The sequence below is a fragment of the Hylobates moloch genome, unplaced genomic scaffold (assembly GCF_009828535.3).
Source record: "Hylobates moloch isolate HMO894 unplaced genomic scaffold, HMol_V3 SCAFFOLD_9, whole genome shotgun sequence".
In the NCBI taxonomy this organism is placed as follows: Eukaryota; Metazoa; Chordata; class Mammalia; order Primates; family Hylobatidae; genus Hylobates; species Hylobates moloch.
In genome coordinates this window covers 19,906,842-19,912,633 of record NW_026652284.1, presented here as the reverse complement: position 1 = coordinate 19,912,633, position 5,792 = coordinate 19,906,842, and the positions used below count along the sequence as shown (strand labels likewise).

The following is a 5,792-nucleotide window of genomic DNA, read 5'->3' as shown; positions in this document are numbered from 1 at the left end:
TGCTTCCTGTATGATTTTTTGTGCGTGTGATTTTGGGTTATTTATTTTGTGAATGTGTGGCAATGAATGAGATCTCAGTGGTGGTGTGGATTTGACTGATCTCTGCAACTGTGTATGGCAAAAGAACTGGCAAAAGAAAATGATAACCAGATCCTAGCAAAGGGGTAGGGAGGGCCAAGAGAACTGAACATCTGGGCTGGCAGAGAAATCAAATCCTAGAAATTAACAGGTAAGAGTGTAGTGTAGGGGATATACCCCCATCTCTTTGCTGCTTCCCTTTTGCTTCCTCTCCCAGGGACCCAGGTCCTTGGGACTATATTGGATCTGTCTCTGAAGCTGAAAAACAAAAGGCTGAGGAGACAGTTGGCTCTAAGTGACCAGTCTCAAGCCAGCTTTGTCAGAAATCCTAGATCACAGGAGAAGGGTGGGAAGAAAGGATATGATTATTTCTTGTTCCATTTTCCATTAGAGGTGAGAATGACAAGGCACTCTCTTCTAACTCCTCTTGAGGGCATGAAGAGGGTTAGCAGGAGAGGGGCTGGGAGCCCTGAGGTCTCCTGTAGGACCTCATATCCCATAGGCAAGGACTAAGAATTAGGATTAAATATTTTAGTGGGATAGCTCTAAATCAGCATTAGCAAGCACAACCAGGGTGAGAATTCCTGGAATCTGACTGGGACCCTGGCAGTGAAAGCTGGGACTGTTGAAAATCCAGATTCAATGGTTGCTACTCAAGTCTAGAGTGCAGGGCCAAGATAACTAGATCCCAGGACAGGCAGTTTGACAGTGAGAACAAAAGGAAGAGGCTGGGGTATTGGGAGAGAAAAGGGGTGGGTATTGGGAGGAAAAATGAGAACTGGGGGAACTCAGGAGTCTGGGTTCTGAAATAGCAGCAAGTCAGAATTCCAGGATCTCTGTCCACCCTCCTCTTCCTCTTCCCTCTATCAGGCAGAAGAGGGAGAAGGAGGGCACTGGAGAAGTAGCCACATGGATACTTTCAGGCATGGTGGGGGAAAGAGGAATTAAGTGCTGCATTGGCCCTGCGTGGGGCTGGGAAGGGTCAGGAGGCCGGGGAGGGGTGGTGGGGGTCGGTCCCAGGGTTGCACGACGCCATCCTTTTCGGTGGCCACGTACACAGTGTGTAAGACCACAGCCCTCTTCTTCCTCCTCATCACTTTCCGTGGAGCTCTCGCCAAAGGCCGGGGGTTTTTCATAAATACAGCAGCATTTTGATGAGCGGCGGCGCATGCGTTCATTGTCCACAGTGTCACTTGTCCATTCCACCTTTTTCTCTGGCTTCCGTTTCGGAAGTTTGATGGTAAGGCTCCGGTTCTCGGGCTCGGTTGTCACGGTAACCGTTGTCTCAGTGACGGTCTCGCTCAGCCCAGCCCCTGCCTCGGCCATAGCTAAGGCTCAGGAGAGGGAGCAAAGGAGGAAGGGGGATGACACACCCTTCTCTTTTTCTGTCTCTGAGGTCTAGGAGAAGCAGTATCGGATTCAGTGGTAGCCAGGATCCTCCACCTTCTTATTACCCCCTCCTCCTGGGCCTCCGCTTCTCCACCCCTGGGGATAACCTGACCAACCCCACTTCCGGCTCTGCTTCTGGGTGATTTTTTTATACAAATAAGTCAAATATGTCATTTTTGGACTTTAGGGGACCTAATATCTAAAACATTAATTATATCAGAAAAAATATATAATTTGTAATTTGATTTTGGAAAGTTTGTCCAATATCAAAGGTTTAAAATATTTGATATTATAAAATAGAATTCTAGGTCACCCTAAGTTATTCATTTAGCCAAAAATGATAACCCCAAAATTTTTAAAAGGCATAAAACTTTACTTATTGATACAGGGAAGACTTAGCTTTCCAAACATTCTGTCTCTTGTCTTTCTTTTTCCTGTGGTTTATTCAAAAGGCAAACAAAAATCTTCATTATCCTTTAATATTACATACAAATCTTGTTCATGGCCAAGCGTGGTGGCTCATACCTGTAATCCCGGCACTTTGAGAGGCCAAGGTGGGTGGATCATTTGAGGTCAGGAGTTCGAGACCAGCCTGACCAATATGGTGAAACCCCATCTCTACTAAAAATAAAAAATAGCTGGGCGGGGTGGTGCACACCTGTAGTCCCAGCTACTCGGGAGGCTGAGGCAAGAGAATCACTTGAACCTGGGAGGTGGAGGTTGCAGTGAGTTGAGATCACATCACTGCACTCCAGCCTGGGTGAAAGAGACAAAAAAAAAAAAAAAGAGAAAACTCTGTTGTGCTTTTATTCCAATGTTCAATTTATGGAAAAACTTTAATTTTAGCCAATATGTTTACACACAGAATGTTATATGTAAAAGGCTTGTTTTTGATATTGTAAGGAAAAATTAGCATTTAGACAAAAAGTTTTTTTAGCAAGGTAATTTTACTTTTTGCAGAAAGGGTGCTTTTTGCAGATGGAACAATGACAAGAACACACCTAAACAAAGGAGGGAAGCAATGTTTATTTTTTATGCAGCTTATTTTTGCTACTGTGTTTTGTCTTCATTGGCTGGAGCTAGACCTTACAATTTAAACTAAAACCCGACTGGCTAATAATTTAAAACTTTTTAAAATAGGTAAAGGCAATAGAGAACAAAGAAAAGAGGAAGTTGCTTGCGAAAGGACTTAGAAAAGTAATAATATTTTTAAATAAGGAAGGGGCATAAGCTGCAAGTTGGGACATGCTTGTGGGCACGTTTCGCATAAATATTTTGGTTAAAGTACAAGGACATCAAATGTACTTTTTTTTAATATTTAACAGCTACATAGAATAGGGCTTAACAAAGAGTTATTAGCACAAAGCAAGGAGGCTTGAAAGAAGTTAGTTTTTAAAAGAAACTATTATTTCTAACACTTATGATTTATTTTTTAACAAGAAGGGAAACTTTGAAGAGGCAACTTTTTACTTTCTACACAGTATTTCTTTTACAAGATTAATTTTTCACAAATCTTATGCAACTTGCTCAAACTTTCTAACTTGAAACAATCTATCTTAACTTAAAATAATCTAACTTATCTAACTTAAAACAATCCTTTAACCCTATAAACTAGGCCAAAAAGAAAGCACCCACATTCCTAGGCCTTCTTATAATCTTTTACCAAAAACACATTTCACTTTTCTTTTTTTTCTTTTATCTTTTTTCTTTTTTTTTTTTTTTTCGAGACGGAGTCTCACTCTGTCACCAAGGCTGGAGTATAATGGCGCGATCTCAGCTCACTGCAACTTCTGCCTCCCGGGTTCAAGCGATTCTCCTGCCTCAGCCTCCCCAGTAGCTGGGACTACAGGAGCGCACCACCACACCCAGCTAATTTTTGTATTTTTAGTAGAGATGTGGTTTCACCATGTTGGCCAGGCTGGTCTTGAACTCCTGACCTCAGGTGATCCACTTGCCTCGGCCTCCCAAAGTGCTGGGATTACAGGCGTGAGTCACTGGGCCTGGCCTCACATTTCACTTTTCTTACACACCTTGCATGTAGAAGTGTTTCTTCAGTAGTCTTAATTACATGTTACAATGTTAATTCTTAGCAACTTTCGTTTTTGCTGAAAAATCTGCTAAGTGATTCTAATTATGTACCAGGAGTAGAACCTAAGACACCAGATAGAAATGCAGATGAGGTTTAACTCTTTCCAGCTGCCGGTCATGACTAACTCTACCAGTCCCCAGACTTTATCTAATGGCTTAAAAACAGGTCAGTGGAAAGATTTTCAAAAGAAAGAAGCAGTTTATGACGTTAAAGCATTTAGCAAAGCTAATAGCTGGCCTGCCTAAGTTAGACCAAATATCTAAATTTCGAAGACATTTTTGTTTCACCAATAATCTTTAAAACTGTCTTTATTTCCCAAAGCTTCCTAAAGTCACATGAACTAAAAAGCATTGCAGTTTTTATTTTTCTGACAAAATATTTAAGCGCTTATTATTTTTAAACGAATTAATCAGAGCTCTTTCATATATAAACATTACACACACAACACACAAAAATACACAGAAGATCCAGAGTTGTAAGATTTTTCATTTGCCAGTTTTTGTTTCTTTTTAGAGCATGTAGTTTCTTTCTTTCTTTTTTTTTTTTTTGAGACGGAGTCTCGCTCTGTCACCCAGGCTGGAGTCCAGTGGCGCGATCTTGGCTCACTGCAAGCTCCAGCCTCCTGGGTTCATGCCATTCTCCTGCCTCAGCCTCCCGAGTAGCTGGGACTACAGGCGCCCGCCACCTCATCAGGCTAATTTTTTGTATTTTTTAGTAGAGACAGGGTTTCACCATGTTGGCCAAGATGGTCTTGATCTCCTGACCTTGTGATACGCCCGTCTCGGCCTCCCAAAGTGCTGGGATTACAGGCATGAGCCACCACACCCGGCCTCTTTCTTTTAAAAAAATTATTTATATATTTTTGAGATGGGGTCTCACTCTTGTCACTCAGGCTGGAGCGCAGTGGTGCAATATCAGCTCACTGCAACCTCTGCCTCCCAGGTTCAAGTGATTCTCGTGTCAGCTTCCCAAGCAGCTGGGATTACAGGCATGCACCACCACACCTAGCTAATTTTTTGTATTTTTAGTAGAGACGTGGTTTCACCATGTTGGCCAGGCTGGTCTCGAACTCCTGACCTCAGGTGATCCATTTGCCTCGGCCTCCCAAAGTGCTGGGATTACAGGCGTGAGCCACCAGGCCTGGCCTCACATTTCACTTTTCTTACACACTTTGCGCATAGAAGTGTTTCTTCAGTAGTCTTAATTACGTGTTACAATGTTAATTCTTAGCAACTTTCGTTTTTGCTGAAAAATCTGGTAAGTAAGTGATTTTAATTATGTACCAGGAGTAGAACCTAAGACACCAGATAGAAATGCAGATGAGGTTTAACTCTTTCCAGTTACCGGTCATGACTAACTCTACCTGTCCCCAGACTTTATCTAATGGCTTAAAAGCAGGTCAGTGGAAAGAGTTTCAAAAGTCAAAGAAGCAGTTTATGATGTTAAAGCGTTTAGCAAACCTAATAGCTGGCCTGCCTAATTTAGACCAAATATCTAAATTTCAGACATTTTTATTTTGCCAATAATCTTTAAAACTGTCTTTATTTCCCAAAGCTTCCTAAAGTCACATGAACTAAAAAGCATTGCAGTTTTTATTTTTCTGACAAAATATTTAAGAGCTTATTATTTTTAAACGAATTAATCAGAGCTCTTTCATATATAAACATCACACACACAACACATAAAAATACACAGAAGATACAGTAGTTGTAAGATTTTTCATTTGCCAGTTTTTTTTGGGTTTTTTTTTGTTTTTTTTTTTGAGACAGAGTCTTGCTCTGTCCCCAGGCTGGAGTACAGTGGTGCGATCTTGGCTTACTGCAAGCTCCGCCACCTGGGTTCACGCCATTCTCCTGCCTCAGCCTCCCGAGTAGCTGGGACTACAGGCGCCCGCCACCACGCCCGGCTCATTTTTTGTGTTTTTAGTAGAGACAGGGTTTCACCATGTTAGCCAGGATGGTCTCGATCTCCTAACCTCGTGATCCACCCGCTTCGGCCTACCAAAGTGCTGGGATTACAGGCATGAGCCACCGTGCCCAGCCTCATTAGCCAGTTTTTAAGTTTCTTTTTAGAGCATGTAGTTTCTTTCTTTTAAAAAAATTATTTATTTTTGAGACAGGATATCACTCTGTCACTCAGGCTGGAGTGCAGTGGTTGCGATATCAGCTCACTGCAACCTCTACCTCCCAGATTCAAGCGATTCTCGTGTCTCAGCTTCCCGAGTAGCTGGAATTAC

General features: G+C 42.1%; 1 pseudogene; it reads right to left on the bottom strand.

Annotated features, from left to right (window-relative positions):
• Positions 1–1,060: 1,060 nt before the first annotated feature.
• On the bottom strand, positions 1,061–1,404 carry LOC116813927 (E3 ubiquitin-protein ligase PPP1R11-like; annotated as a pseudogene).
• Between the last annotated feature and the right edge of the window lie 4,388 nt (positions 1,405–5,792).